Genomic DNA, 17,844 nt, shown 5'->3' on the forward strand with positions numbered 1-17,844 from the left:
TTTATTACCCGCCTACAGACGATTTCGTGACTCGTTCGATAACTGGACTGTGCTAAAAGTATATAATTTATATGTATAAGTTTTTAATTTAGTACATTCTACAGAATTCTATAATTGAAATTACAAGGATACGTTTCCGGAATGGCAGTGCATAATTGCAAAAGCGATTGTGAAGAAGTGTGTGAGGTAAGTGGTAAATGAACAGTAACCACGGATATTCTGTGATTACTATTCATATACCATTTATTATCAGGTGGGTATAATAAGTAAAATTGAAATGTTTTTAATTTCAAATTACTGGTCACTAAAAGCATATGAAAGTATATGGGTACTTGCATAAAAAAATATTTGAAACATTTTCTCTGTCTTTCTGTTTGATATCTAAAACACCGGGACTTTAAAAAGCATATGATAATATTTACAGTACTAAAATAAAAATATATAATTTAAAATATCTGTCAGTCTGTCTGTTTGAAATCTGAAACATTTGGACCGATTTTGACGGGACTGTCAATCGTATATTGCTACTATTAGATTAATTATTTTAATTATATGTCCTCACAAACATTAATGTTTGTATATGCAAAAACACATGTAGTAGTTTGGATAATACGAGTACAATGCATAGATATACTATCAATCAATCAATTGAGAAGTTGGTATCTGAAGTTAACCTCTGCCACAGGCCCTCAACCGAGAGCACATATGATAATTTGATTTAAGGAGTTATTTAGGCGAATTTATTATTTAATACAAAACTTCAAGAAGGAGGACTACTGGCCGATTGGGTGTGGTGTATCAGCGCTACAATGGCAGATTGACGTCATCACAGCCGTGACCACACAGACAATATCAATATATTAGCTTTAAAATATTATTTCCTAAGTATGTTAGTCTATAAGGTATTTATAATATGGGCCTAGTTGCCTGAAATAAATAAATAATTAATACAGAACTAAGTAAGTAACATAATTGACGATCTCGGTGGTCTAGCGGTCCAGCACACCGCTTTACGTCCGATGGTCGCGGGTTCTATTCCTCGCACGGCACAAACATTTGTATTCATGAGTATGATTGTTTGTATTGGTCTGGGTGTTTTCTATGTATAATATGTATGTATTTACGAAAAAAAATATCTATGTATTTGTATCAGTTATCTAGTACCCGTAACACAAGCTTTAGATAGCTTAACTTGGGACTAGATGGCGCTGTGTGAATTGTCCTGAGATTGTTATTATTATAATTAAATTAAATACAGACAAATAGGAATATTTTAAAAAGAAATACCATACCGGAAAGGGTACAAGATTATTTAAATTTACTTCTGTTGTGGCAGTGACATTCCGTTATTTCAATTAAAGTACATTACTTATATTCTTAAATTGGTTGTAATCATTATAATCTGGGTCGTGTATGCAGTAAAAAATTCCTTTAAAATTACTCTACATAGTCATTTTTAATAATTCGTGTTTACTATCTATAGTACAGATAGAATAATGTAGTAATTTTATCTATATATTAATACGTGAAACAAAAACTTTGTATATCTTTTCACGAAAGTTATGTGAATGGAGGAAGTAGGAAAGTACGTTTCGTACACTTTTAATTTATACAGAGAAGGAGTGCAAAATGCCAATATATCTCAAAACGTATTTTAAATACTAGTAATATAAATAAAAAAACATCATCCACACTAACATGGGTTTGATACTCTTACACACAATTATAGGTACTCATTTGTTTATTTGTTATTGCTGGTTCAAAGATCTTTTTGCAATTTTTATTATGGTCGATGAGCGACTACTGGTATATGTGTAGATATGTGTAAAAGCATATCTGTCTGTCTGTTTATTATCATTTCATGGCTGAACGTGAAAATAATTTGCATGACGAGGGCTTATACCTAAAAATATTTAATAAAAACTGAAAGATTAATAATTTATATAATCTTTTAATAAAATATAATATAATGTAATTAAATCATATATTTATACGTTTAATTGCAGAAGATTAACTGTAATTTTCGAAAAAAGAATTTGAATTTGAAATATATCTTAAAAGTCATAATAAATATTACAAGTAATGTTAATTAAACAGGTCAGCATTGAAGAAAGTGTCGGTGTAAATGAGAAAGGGCATCCTACGTTATTTCGGACATGTGAAAAGAATGCCGAATGAAAAAGATTGGCAAAACAGATGCGAAAGTAGAAAGATGAACAGTATTGAAAGACTATCAACTACTACTACTTTGTATAGCGTGAGAGATGACATGACGTGTGATGTGAACCAAGAATAGTGTTTTTGTTAGTTTAATTTTTATATTATACTAGCTGACCCGGCAAACGATGTTTTTCCATATAATATCGCTATAAAACATAGGGGTCGGTAATAGGGTAAAAATTTATTTTATAATGCGTAATCATAAAAAACCTACATAACAATTTCTGCCCAAAAAATAAAAAAAAATGTGTTGGTATAGACCACTATTGTCACTTATGGGCATGAAAAATAGTTCACATCATGTTCTCAGACCTACTGATTATGCACACAAAATTTATTTATTAATTTTTAAAATCCGTTGCGACATATAAAACATTCTAAGTTATAAAAGATTTAAAGTGTAGCGGCAGCAACTTTGCTTTATACTATGTAAAGCTCTTTATAAAAAGTTAATTTATACATTTTATAATATCATATTTAAAAGATTAATAATAACTGAAAAGTACGTACCATAAATGTCTCGAATAGACATGCAGAAATAAAGATATCATTGTTTTTAATTATTTCGCACATTTGCTTTCACACATCTCCTATTGATCATCCTATTGCATTGGCTATTAAATATGTTGGACTCGCCTTCTTTTCAAATACATACAATTCATACACTGTGTGATTACTACGTTGTTAAACATAAACATCAATATTACGACTAGAAATGTCGACACCGAGCAATTCTAAACCATTTTGTAACACCGCAGTAACAGACAAGAGGTAACCAAGTAAAGCAATTATTTTATGATTACGATAATAACCCAAGTTATTATAATTCTTAATATTCAGGAAGTAGGAAGTGGCACGAAAGGAGGCACAATGAACCCTTTATATAGTAGGTAATATTAAAATGAATAAACAAAGTTAATTGAACAAAAAAGTTACAATAATATTGTTTAAACTAGTTTGTGTTGATCTGTTGTTGAAACCATCACAGATACACTATCTATGACTGGAAAGGGATCACTGTACAACTATTCAATAGAAACCAGAGATTTTTAACGTTAAAAGAGGGCTCATAAGAAAGTCTAAGGTGACATATAAAAAAAATCAAAATAATACAAATATTTATAAAAAGAATGATAGACAAGCTGCCAGCAACAGTGTCAATTGCGAAAAAGGTTCAAACACTCATGAAATAAAAGTTGAATAATAAATTCGAGTAAATTTAAAACAAAGCTTGCTTTTTTATATATCTTAAGATATGGAAACTTGGACTAAGTTGGAATGGCTAAGTATGAGTGGTATCAAAGGTGTAACATGATAATATGAAGTCCGTAGTGCTGTTCATTTATATAGACAATGGTTACCAATTATACAGATCCTCCTCATACAACATTATATAAACAATATGTTTACCATGATAATGTTATTAAATAATAGCCCCGACATTTTGACGCCGTTTCAAACTTCTTAGTCGCATGTGATGTCCGTAGTACTGTTTATTTATATATGTAGGCAACGGTTGCCAAACACACAGATCCTCCTCATTCAACATTATATAAACGATATGTTTACCACAATAATATTATTTATGAGCTCCGATATTTTGGCGCTGTTACAAACGTCGTAGTCGCGGATCTGGGGATGGTGGTGGATGTAAGCAATTATTACGAGCAGACAAATCTATCTACCCGCTTTCTTAGCCTATTTCTACATAGGTACACCTTCACCACTACTATTGGAAAACACTCTGTAGTCTCAACAAACACACTCGCTGTATCATTTTGAGTTTTTGAAGCATATCTAGTTTTATACTTCTTTTTAAATATATCTAAAACTGAATCAGTGCGAATAGCGTAATGTGGATTGTCTAAGATTTATTATATTATCTATTTTATTTACATCGACGGTGATTAAACCAGATTCTTTATTGAAAGTGAAACCTGTCGATGTTTCTAGAAAGAAAAAATACAGGTAGAAAGTTTATAAACTAAAATTACTTCTTGATGTACGTTTTAACTGTAGATATATTAAATGTCACATGTCCGTCTGTCGGTCCTTAAAGGTCAGCTTTCTTTAAGAAATTCCATAGAATTGATACAGATCTTTCTCTGAATATGAAATACTTCACGTAGGACCCTATCTTGTCTGATTTTTTATACAGATGATGGAATAAGAGATACAATTGGAAAGTGGAAGTGTATCGATAAATATGGAGTGAAACTAAACTGAACGTCGTGCTTAGCTATCTGAGAAAAAGACTATTTATATATGTATCTAAAATAAAAAATGAGATGACGGATCACTGAGGTAAAGTAGTAATTTTTTTAAGGATGACAATGGAATGGTGCTCCAACATGCGCTAACGGTTTACGGGCGGGGCACCAGTGGAGGATGATATGATGAGAATGACGTCAGTTAGTCCGTCGTGATAAATTCACTTTTCGATTACCATTACGATAGTTTCCAGGGCAAACCGCGTGTTGATCAATGTGAATAGTATATTGCTAGCATTAGGGTTAATTAGACCACATTATTAACAATCTTTTCCGCCAATAGCATATATGCGTCAACAGTATCACGGACATCAAATCGTCGCGTGATAATCATGGTATCCCTAATGCTTAACCATTTCTGTGGAATAAGATTTCATGCCTCCGTATATTTAATTTTACCCCTCGAAACTAAAACAGCAAGTTATTTAGCAACAGAATTAGATACGTCATAGACCACGACGAATTAATGTTTACCTAAGTTCTAAAATATAGTCTACTTGGATGTATATATATATATATAAATATATATAATAGAATTCATATACAACACAGAGTAGTACAAACGAGGGGTAGGGTATATTAAGGTTTCTTAAGATCCGGCAACGTGCACGTGTTTCAGGAGTCCATAGGCTGCGGTCACCGTTTACCATCAGCTGTATTATGTGCTTGTCTGCCACCGTCATTGTATAAAAAACTGAAATCCTTTAGATACTCGTTTTGTATTGAATAAAAAAATAACGTTATACACCACTGGAGTACCAAGATATAAAGCACTATAATGTAGTGACATGTGTCTGTTGAGTTTTTAAAAATAAAAACGCTGTCAAACGGATGTCCAGTGCTCGTGCTCACGGATGTTGGTTACGTTATTCCATCTTAGAAGCATGGTAGGATATGTCCCATGTGTTAATATTGTGTAATACATTTAACGATTGATCCATTGAACCGGTTCAAAATCCCCGGCCGGATGTTTGATACATACCTTGTCTTACATAATCTGAGAACCGTGTTAATATTTACAGCTTTTCAATGAATAGTTTAAATCTACGAATGTGTAGCAATATTTCTAAGTTAGTTTAATAAACTTAATTTGAATATTATCGTTATAATTTAAATAACTATATCGACTAAATATCATTAAGTAGCATAACCGGATTTTATGTTAGTACTTTTAGAAGTTTTCTGTGGAGAAATCAGATCAGAGAATCAACCCAAATATCTCACAGCAAAGCAAAAATAATGTTTATAAAAATGTATATAGAAACAATATTATCATTCAATTTAAATATAAAATATAAACGTATTGTAAAACTGAGATTTAGTCTTAATTTCTTTATTAGTATATTTTGAATAAAATCTGGGCGTGTCATATATATATATATATATATGGTGTATATATGAATACATATAGATATACCCAATGTAAATATTTTTACCTGCAATTAATGACACATGAGAAATCTTTAATAATATCACAAACCAAATACACTAATTAATACGAGACCAAGAATTAATTCAAAAGAATATATGTTGTGTACACACATATTTTTAACACATATATATGTGTATGTTGACACACCTCCAAAATGACTGTGCAAAAAGTAACCGAAACGATAACAATAGCGACCTTTAAATATGTCACAACAAGTTACCGCTCGTTTAGTTATTTCATAAAAAAACTGATTATTACAATTATGTAAACAAGACATCCTTCACGGCTTGTTGAGTCAGCAAATGCCTGCTGAAGAAAAGTGAAAACAATTGAATGTGCCGATCATAGAAGCAAGCGCGGAAAACGAGCTTGTGCAAAATGATTGTCTGATTATAGATGTTGCAAATATTGAATTTGATTTTATCTGACTTTTTAAAGAGGTTTCTATTACTCGATTGCTTTTATATTTAAAAATAAAATTATAAAAATTTAAATTTGGAATGTCAGGCACAGAACATCGATGTTATTTTATATACAATTTTGCACTCCTTCTCGAACATTCCGTGGCGTCATTATTAAAATCTGTGTACAATATATTCTAAATATTTTATTTATTACAATTAAAACATTGCAATATTCCTCCAGCAAACAACCGGTATATGATAAATTCTTCTTATAAACATTACGTTATTAATTTTATTGACATTGAAAATTCTCTTTTGGAAATTAAAACAGAGAAGTAGTCTTAATACTCTTAGTAGGCTTAATAATCAAACTGGTATTTGTATTAAATTAAAGTTTCTGTACTAAAAGATATCTGATTTCTGCGTTATGAAAACATTTTATACATATATATTAATTAATGTAATAGTGTACAAATTAATAAATTAGTAAAATTAGTAGTACTACAATTACATGGGAATCGACCCTTTGGTTAAATAACAATTAAAATGTACACAGTTCATATAAATGCATAAAAATCAGTGTAAAACATATAAAATAACGGTAAATCATAAAAAAAGAACTTTTGTAACATCACATAATAGAGTGTAATAAATATTTGCATTGGATTGTCTTCATATTTCGCGGTACAACCAACCAATGGAAATAATGGCCACTACTCGTTGAAATTGCTGTAAAATTGCCCCTTTTTTATTTGCACCGCCAATTGTGGGTAACATCATTGTAGGTTGTCTTCTGAAGGTAAGAGTGATGCATTACTATTGAAGCTATTTCCTCAAGTTAAATCGTCTGAAGTAGGAAACAATATATATAACAATGTGTCAAAAAGTACTTTAATATCTATATTTCTATCTGTTTTTATTTCTATATATTATTCCGTATCCTTACATAGTATACATGGAGTCGCTTTCGCTGTCTGTTCGCGTAGATCTTTTAAACTACGCAACGGATTTAAATGCAGTTTTTAGCAATAGATAGAATGATTCAAGAGGAAGGTTTATATGCATAATGCATACACATGCAAAGCTTGTGCTGTGCTAGTATGTTATAATACGTAATATTTTGACCTTTTAACAGTTTTCAATTATTTTTTTCAAAGGGGGAGTTCTTGATAAAATTATATCACGATTCGTGGTCGGTCGTTTTAGTGTAAAAAACATATGGATCGAGACATACGATCTCGGCCGACAGACGACGCCGTTGCTCTAGTTTAGTTCCGCCGTAGCTCCGATGGCCGTGGGTTCGATTCCTCGCACTGTACTACTATTTGTATACATGACTATGATTGTTTGTATTGGTTTGGATATTTTCTATGTATATTATGTATGCATTTAAAAAAAAACAATACAAGCTCTGTTTAACACCGGACTAGATGGCATTGAGTAAATTATCCTAGGTTTCTATTATTATTTTGAGAAATCGAACCCGCCACCTTCGGAAGTAAGGCGGTGTACTAAACAGTTCGACCACTGGAACCGTCAATCATACAGAGTTCTCTGTTTATATCGAACATTTATGTTAATTAAGATGATCATCTCATTATACATCATTGGCATGTGCCAGTAAAAAGTATATTTTTTAAGAAATTTTCCATCGTGGGCATGTCGTTGGCACAACATTTACACCATAATGGTTGAAACTTTCGATTTCATTAACGGGAAAGTCCGCGCGAAAGTCGCGACTTGTTTTGGTGAACTCCGACGCTGGGAAATGGGCGATCCCGTGATAATTAATCATATTTATCATAAAAGAATAAACTTCTTCATTACATAGTATAAACTAAAGTCGCTGTCGCTGTCTGTCCCTATGTATACATTCTTATATCTTTAAAACTACGCAACGGATTTTGAAGCGGTTTTTTTTAATAGATAGCCGGGGCGAGTTGCTTAGAAGTAGTTTAGAATAATATTCAAATATTATTGTTAAAATGTATGTTACGCGAGTTGTTACTATCTGATTTTAATCTTTTTGTTTTAGCTAAGTAATAAAAGAAATGAGGTGACTTAAATTGACAATTGATAGACATATTCACCTACACAAGTTTGAAGTGGTATGGCCACGTAATGAGATGAGAATCATAAGATCAGAAAAGTCTTGAACCTTAACATTGGCCCAAAGAGATGAGCGAAGAGAGAAGACCCCTACTAAGTTCTTTATGTGTTACATTACATAAAGAACTTAGTAGGGTCTTCCTACCGATCTAAAGAAAACAGAAATAAACGACTGGACTACCCAGAACAGATGAGCCTGGCAATGAAGGATTACGAGAGCCCACCCTAAATGAAATGGGATAAGGCTAGGCAGATAGAGAGATAGATGAGTTGTCTATCTGATGAGTTATCTATCGTTATTAATATTTCAAATCCGAAAATGTGTCTGCCTCTGTTTTTTTTATACGACAAAATGATCGAATATTAATAAAATTTGACATAATTATAAATTGTACCATGAGAACGGAATTAGGCTAGCATTAATCTCAATAAATGTATATAATTTTTTTTTTAAATAAGCTTATATGCACTTTTGTATGGATTTTTGTTACTGTTTCGCGCAAAAACGACTGAACTACTATTTTATATATTTAATTGAATTAGGTGCTATTTTACGGAAGTCCATTTCACTACTCGATGAATTTATATTATTTTGTTTAATAACCTGACCAGCGGTACGACCTATCACGTCAGGTTTCCACACCGAATATTTATAGTCTCACACATGTTAATTGTAGCGGAATTAAACAAAATTATATAAATCCATCGAGTAGTGAACGGATTTTGATAAAACCTTACAGAAATATAGTTTAAACATTAGAATAACACATAGGCGATAAATTTCATGCGGGCACAGCTATTCAAAAATACATAATTTTTTTCTATTTGAGTATTTAATTGAATTAGTGCTAATTGGTGGTTTGTATTCACACACTTAAACTTAAAAATGTAAAGTAATAATTAAATTATTTAAAAGAGCAACACGCAAATTTCTTGCAAGTTCTTCTTGTGATGAGACAGCTTTCCGAACGAGCGGTAGATTAAAAAATGTAATGACTATTCAAAAGTGCTTCAATGTAAGTTTATTTGAATAAATGATTTTCTGTTCTATTCTATTCTAACATTTATTATACAGTTTTCAACCTAACATTTATGTGACATGAGTTCAAAGGTACAAATAATTATTAAGTAATCATTGGTACTGACAACTACCATATAAATATCTATAATGCCTTTTAAGAAGATGTGAAAGTCATTCTCAATTTATGATTAGACATTACTTAATAATATAATAATGGTACCTTAATTGTATTGTTAGTGAAATTATTGCTTATGAGGCCCTTAATTTAGACTTCACGGTATGTGATTTATTATAGACAGATAATGCGTAATACAAATTGGTATTTTATAATGGCATTTTAGATGAATGTAGCAATTTTTTATTGTATAGACGACAAACAAGCTTGCGGCTCAAAAGATGTAATTTCAGTTTTTTATTTCCTTACTTTTAGTCGTAAATTAAGCATAATTTATGTTGTAAATACTAGACAACAATTAAGGATTACAATGATTGTTTGTAGTAATTATGTAAAAAAAAATATAGGGTATATATATGTTATATAAGTACAATATACTAATATTTACTGATAATGAAAAAAAATAAGTTATATTTGTTGTTAAGTAAGAAGTTTAATATATACTAGATAACTAATAGAAAAACTTATATATATATTTTTGTTCATACACCTTTCCTATCGATTCCCGACGAATTCAAACGGGGAAGGAAAGTGAGCAGCATGTTGGTGGGCACCCGGGCCACAAACGCCTCGAAACTCGCGTTGTGACTCAACTCCAGCTGCGTCACCCTCAATATCAGATTACTCCTGGTCAGTATATAGTCGACAATATCCTGCTCCTTAATATTTATCGCTTTCTTTGTGGAAACAACCTTTTGTAAATATGTTTTATTCCTATGTTGTATTACTATTTTTTTATGATAAAAGTTCCTATATACATATATACGTATACTAGCTGTCCCGGCAAACGTTGTTTGGCTTTAAATAAAAAAATAATTTAGGGGTGGACTACCCCTAATATTTAGGGGGATGAAAAATAGATGTTGGTCGATTCTCAGACCTACTCAATACGCTCACAAAATTTCATGAGAATCGGTCAAGCCGTTTCGGAGGAGTATTGGAACGAAAACTGTGACACGAGAATTTTATATATAAGATATAGATGTATGCTTACGTGTTACGCTATTTATACCGTAAAACAATCATTATTAATTGTGGATTGCCTTATAGGTATTGTTAAGGTCATGGCATTCACTTCACAAAAATGTTGTGTATTTATTCGATTTCTGTTACTCTCATTAACTTATTACGCGCATTGGAGACCAATTACGCATTGTGCGTACTCTTGCAATGTTCAAAGTCATCTGGAACTCAAGTATATCCGGTATGCGTCCTGATACACTTGAATCTTATAATTATTATATATTTTCACGGCCTCGATGGTCTAGCGATTGAACATACCACATTACTTCCGAATGTAGCAGGTTCGATTCTCTCTCGATACAAGTATGTATTAATTGCTTTTGTCTGTATTAGTCTGGTGTTTTCTATGTATATTATTTAAGTATTTAGACAAAAAATAGAGTCGTGTGAAATATTTAGGGCTATATATGTATTATTATAGTAATAAACACCAAAACATTAATAGGTATTTGCAGAAAAATAGGACAAACTCCATTTCAATATAATTCTATTTCTTATAATTTATCTCTTCGGTTCTATATAATTTAGCTCTTTACTTAGCTCCATTCTGTTATTATATCCCAAGATAAAAGAGATATAACAATTGTTTTGTAAATATAAACAATAAATAACGTTTATTAATAACATTTTATTATTTTTAAAAGTTCTTTTATGTATGATAACGGAATTGCCTGCACTAACGGTTTACGCTGGCGGGAGGCACAAGTGGAGGATAAAATGAACATGAGGTCAGATCAGTTAGCCCAACGTGACAAATTCACCAGGAATTTATCACGATGGTTTCCAGGAGTACCGCATGGAGATCACCCTGACATGGTACATTGCTATCAATGGAATTATTAGACCACATTAATAAAAATCCCCTTCCGCTCTATCTAGAGTAACTCAACTAATTAAGTTAATATATTTTTCTGTGTACATGCACCGCTGTAAAATAATAGTAGATAGTTAAATAATGTTCTAAAGATACAGCATGCAATCAAACTCAATTATAACACATCACAAGTTAATTATAAACATAATGATTATAAATTATAATAATTATTTTAACATAACGTAACCAGTCCCTGGTCACACGCTTTTGATGCGTTGTCTAAACACGAGATTTCGTGTCAACTCTCAGATATGAGATTATTTAGCATAAAAAAGTATTAATATTTATTTATACCTAGTGGTAGCAATATTAAAGCTTGCAAAGTAATCTATAGTCGACTTTACATAAAGATTCTTTCTGTTGTTATGTCATTCTGTTAGTCTGATGTATAAGCTATATTACTGTAAAGTTTCATCAAAATCTGTTCAGTAGTTTTAAAGAGTAACAAACATCCATCCGTACTCACAAACTTTCGCGTTTATAATATTAACTAGCTACTCGCCCCGGCTTCGCACGGGTGTACATGTATTATATATATAAACCTTCTTCTAGAGTCACTCTATCTATTAAAAAAACCGCTTCAAAATTCGTTCAGTAGTTTTAAAGATTTAAGCATATATAGGGACGTACAGACAGCGCCAGCGACTTTGTTTTATACTATGTAATGATAAGGTTTATCTGATATGTTACAGTTTACAAATTAATAAAATGTCATTCAATCAGAAATATAAATATATATACAAAGATGCCAACCTCGGTGGTCTAGTGCCCATAACACAAAATTTAGCTATAGCTTACCTTGGGTCTAGATGGCGCTGTGTGAATTGTCCTGAGATTATTATTATTATTATTCAAGATTTTTGGTATCAGTCTCATTCGAACTAACGATCTTTTGGCATACATATCTCTAGACAACGTTAACAAACCACTAGACTGCAACTTTCACAATAAATAAATGTATTTTCAATAAATATACATATTGATTAAATAGACGTCATTTATTTACAGATTCAACATAATAATGAGATTAATGCTACCAAAACCGGAATATTCGTAATACTACATCCGTTTCACCCAAAGAAAGCGAGCACTTTTGTTTCGACATTCAACCTTGTTGACCAGAGCTAACCACACCGATGGCGCACGTTCAACTGTTCCTCCACTTTCATTAACGAATTAATACAAAACATCAGATAAGGTATCACTACTGATTAGTATATCGCACATCTAGTACAATAGTGAATAATGTAACAAATATTTTTTTTGAAAATTAGACTTTAAAACTAAAATATAGAGTAGATTTTCCAAAATTTGTAATTGTTTGAGTTAATCCAGTATTATACTTGGTTTGCGATTTGTATATATGTGTATCAGTATTGTAATGTATTTTCAGTCTGATACTGAATATATCAATAAAAGTACTTTGAGGCAATACTAAGGTAAGCCGCTAAAATAATAAATGGCAAATGTTGTAAAGATGTTTAGATGGTTAGACGAAAATATTATAAACAGTTGAAATCAGTGCAATGAATAATTATGTATTTTATTGGATTTGCCAAAAAAATTAACTAAAACTTAGATTAACACAGTATTTTTTTTTAACACTGTTTTTTTTATTACTTAGTGATTATAAAAAAAATCACGAAAATCAGTAGTATAGAACCGACAAAAATATATTTAAAAAAATACCTTTTTTTTAATACATGAATCCTTGGTCATCTGAATTGGTAATGCGTGAGCTATGTATATCCCGGGCGTCACATGATGATGTGATAATGCTTCTGTCACCGTGTTGCTGTTCATGGTGTATACGCTACAATTCCCATACACACAGCACATGGCCAGTCGAAGTATATAAAAAAAATACAATCAAAATTCCTTCTTCCTTATAATATAAAGGTGGTTATAATATGCCATATCCATTTTTTCGTTGCCAACTGGTTCACTTTCACCGACGACGCAGCGGCGCGCGCGCAGCTACGGATTCCGTCAGAACAGGTGCCGGTAATGGCATACAATTTACACAATTAGATTCCATTTACGTGGATGAGTAATATTTCTCAATATCGTAATAATATGATATATTATTAATCGACGTATAACATTGAAATAAGATACATATGTATGAGCTGCTTGCTCATACATATGTACTTAATATATATTTTATCGAATTAGGTGTTATTTTACGGAAGTAATTTTCACTACTTGATTTATAGTCGTCTTTGGACCGACTAAACCGCTACTCGGTCGCCAAAGAGTCAATACTAAGCTTCCAAGCTATATCGGAGCTCTATTCAATGCCTGATGATGCCTCGTGCAGAGGCGAAACACGGTCGGCATGTGGGGTAGACCCAATAACGGTCGGAATTTGATTACCATTAGTAAGAGTCGTAACGGTAGTCAATTTTCCGCACTGAATATTTATGGTCTCACACATGCTAATTGCAGCGGAATGAAACAAAACAGAATATTGTTTTGTTTAATTCTGTCACGTACAATCAACAACAAAACGCAATACAGAAGAAGCGTTCTGATTGGAGCGCACACCCATCCATTTGAATTCCCGATATGTACAAATATTCAAAATTAAAATCGATGGAGGTCACTTATCCTAATTTGTAATTAATAGTAATTTATCAAGTAATTTAAAAATAGAAAGCAATATCTATAATAAAAAAAAAGCCATCCTCAAGTACATTCAAGCCGCATCATCACGTACCAATGCAGTATATATATACAGTGAATGATATCTACTAATACTATTTACGTAGAGATGATACACTTTAGATTTCGAGCATAACGTTGGCCATGTAGCTAATTTATTGGTGAAATAAATTTCATATCGATCCAGTATTTTTTGCGTATATCTTTTATTAATAAATACAAAAATCATGAAAATATTTCGTCTTTGTAATCTAGTATAGATAAATAAACATACTAGATAAAATAAGAAATCAAACCTGCCTAACATGTATCACAACCGCATCACCCTGACCAGATCCAATTCAACCAACCAGTACATGAACCTGACACCATATAAACTAGGCCACACGTACACCGCGTAAAGGATGTCATCGTGTTACTCCACATTTCTAAACTAGATCAAAATGCATTCGAGACTAGTCTATCAATGATTAACACTACAAAAGCATCAGACCAGACATTGATCGAGTGACGGGGCACAAGTAAAACAAAGAGAATGAAATAAGTGAACGTGACAGGAAAAAAAAAATCTTAATATGGGTTATGGATTGTATTCATTGAGGTCATTTATATATATATTAGTACATAATATTTATTAAAAATAGGAGTTTGTGGTAGAAGAGTGAAATTTTTTAATGCCGAATCGTAGAAAAAATAACATAAATAATTATTTCAGAAATAAAGATTTATTTTGGAGTAGGTCACCCTTATTATTAACTTCATATCGTAGGTTTTATTTTATTTTATCCATTAGAAACAAAGATGCAATAAGTCATATTCATTTTCACGAAAAATTTAAGGATCCTTTATAACAGCACAAATTTAGCACAAATGAAATATACCTTAAAGTAAGTTATGTGTGTATTTGAATAAGAAATTGTATAATATAGTTGTAAAAAATAGGAACTATACATACGTTCACCCGCACAACCGTTCTATTAAATTTTAACATTGTATATTAGGGATTTTTTTTATGTAATATTAATGGCATACAAGCTGACGGCCCACCTGATTGTAAGTGGTAACCGTCGCGTCGCCTACATACATGAACAGCACTACGGACATCACATTATCATATGACATCCGTGATACCACTCATTCCACACATTCCTAAGAGAACTAAATGTCACGCCAATTATTCTGCAATATTATTTTATATTTTTTTTGTGAAATTGCAAATAGATATACATACTCTTTAATAATACTTACTACAAAGACAAATAGTTCACGACTCTATACAAAGTATTGTAGATATCGTAATAGATACAATGAATCTAAGCATATCGTGTGTAATACAACCTTGATATTATCATTATACATTTATCTCACCTCTATAATGAATTAAAATTAATTCGTAATGTTATTCAGAGCAGTCGAGGAGGTTATTTGAATTTTGCTATTTTATACCATGATGGTGGCAATTAAACATGGCAATTAAATCAAATATTCCCGTAATTACTAATTCGAACATTTTGCTTCATGAAAAGTAGGCTACAATTTTAGTAATGTTATATGGAAGATCCGGTCGATCCCCCGTCCAATTCAAACGGGGATCGAAATTGCACGGCTTGAGCCTATGTTGGAACGCAGTGCTATCATACTAAAGTCGTAGCCGTCAGGCGAGAGTTGGCCTTCAGCCGCTCGTAAGTCCTTCCGCGGATTTGGAGTTCCATCTGCACTTGCTTCCTATCGTCGGGTGATACTGTAAAGGCCTTTTGCAGGTTGAATATATCCCAATTTAGGTTATTTTTTTTAGCATTTAATTTTAAACAATGATACACTAAATACATTCATTGTTTTTGACGTCCAAAGAAAATATGTTTTGCTTTGGATAATAGCGGATTGTAAGACAATTGATTAAATGATATTGGAATACAAGCAACACTTCATAAAATTTACACCACTGCTTATCAGATCCGGTATTTAACACCGGCTATGATGTTGATAAATGAATCTCAGACGAGAAATAATATTACAATCCTATATCTATATATTTATATATTAACTGTCTACGGAATTATACTTGACAGAGTAATGTTACAAAAAGCGATCTTATCGCTCAAGCAATCTAATTCAGACAGTCTATGAGTAGAAAAAAACTTTAAGTGGCGGTTGATGCAAGAATGGAGCAGTAAAAAAATAAGAATTATAAATAATAATACCTATATATAGTACATTTTACGTTAATGCGTTTTAAATAAATACCCACACAATATCTATAAACAGTAACTATAAAAATCGGTAATACAAGTTAATTTCTGACAGCGACACTACACTATTTAAGAATCGTAAAAAACAAACAAAATGTCTCCGTAATAAAACAGACTATATTTATTCGAACTAATTATAGTAAATTAATTAAATTACAAGTTTGAACATTATAAAAATACTATTGGTCAGAGCTATATCTCTATGCGTGTATGTGTCAAAAACATAGTTTTATTTTTTATGCATAATTAAAAAAAATACTAGCTTTTTCACTCCTTCTGTATATATAAACTACAAGAATGTGAAAGTTCACGCAATTTCCATAAAAAGGCTAAGTTTTTGCTTCACGTATTAATATTTATATTATGTAATATTATATTCTGTAGTCTATATCTAATCTGTGATATATAGAAGCCTTTAACAGTGTTTTAACAAATACACACTAATATTATACTTATCAGTAAAATGATCAGGTTATCTGTAGGTATCTATATATAGTTAATTATATGCACTGAATGTGCCATAAATTACACGAAAAAGGTTTGGTGACTTCAATGAAATTATAACAGTGAAAGTGAGTGGTGACACGGGTTATATACGAAGGTATACAAGCGCAAATGTTAATAGAATGCAATGAGGTCTCAGGTTGAATTGAGTGTTAGCCTATGAGAAAATAAACAATCCACTTTTTCTTAAGAATACGTATATTTTTTATAGTATTTGTACAAGTCGAAAATGAACTAGTTACCAAGACTATTGGAGAGTATGATAATTTTAGGTTACTATCATCTGTTGGTATAAATAAAATGGAAGTGTATGTATTTAATTTAAATATAACAGCTAAATGCATATAAATGGATATATGTTACTTACGTTAAAAAATAATGAAATAAAATTTTGAATTGGACAAAATTTGACGGGACTTTCATTCGTAGATAGGTAATCTTGTAAGAAGTAACTTAGACTCCTTTTATATTAGAAATTTTATTTATTTTAAATCCACGCAGACGAAGTCGCTAGTCCTTACCAAAAATGTAATTGTAAATATGACTTTATTTGTATGTTACCTCTTGACGACTAAACTAATTATCAAATTCAGTATACAGATCATTCAATTCGCATATCCCTGTAGTGTCGCAAAGGAAATCTCCAAGTAAACTATAGTTTTTTTAAGTCCTTATTTTAGTTTTGTCATTCAGTTCATAATTATTATATAATAATGAACTAATACTAAAACGATAGCTAAATTCAAAATTATCTAAGGTATACCGTATAGCGTATTACAGGTATACTTAAGAAATAATTGAATTGAGATCAATCCCTTTGACGTGTACATTGGATTTTACCTCAAAATTTCCGTTACAACTATGCAGTTTAAGAAGGTTCTGTTAGAAACTATAGTAAT

This window comes from Achroia grisella, unplaced genomic scaffold, assembly GCF_030625045.1.
Source record: "Achroia grisella isolate CSIRO2021 unplaced genomic scaffold, CSIRO_AGI_Agris_v1 utg840, whole genome shotgun sequence".
Classification (NCBI taxonomy): domain Eukaryota; kingdom Metazoa; phylum Arthropoda; class Insecta; order Lepidoptera; family Pyralidae; genus Achroia; species Achroia grisella.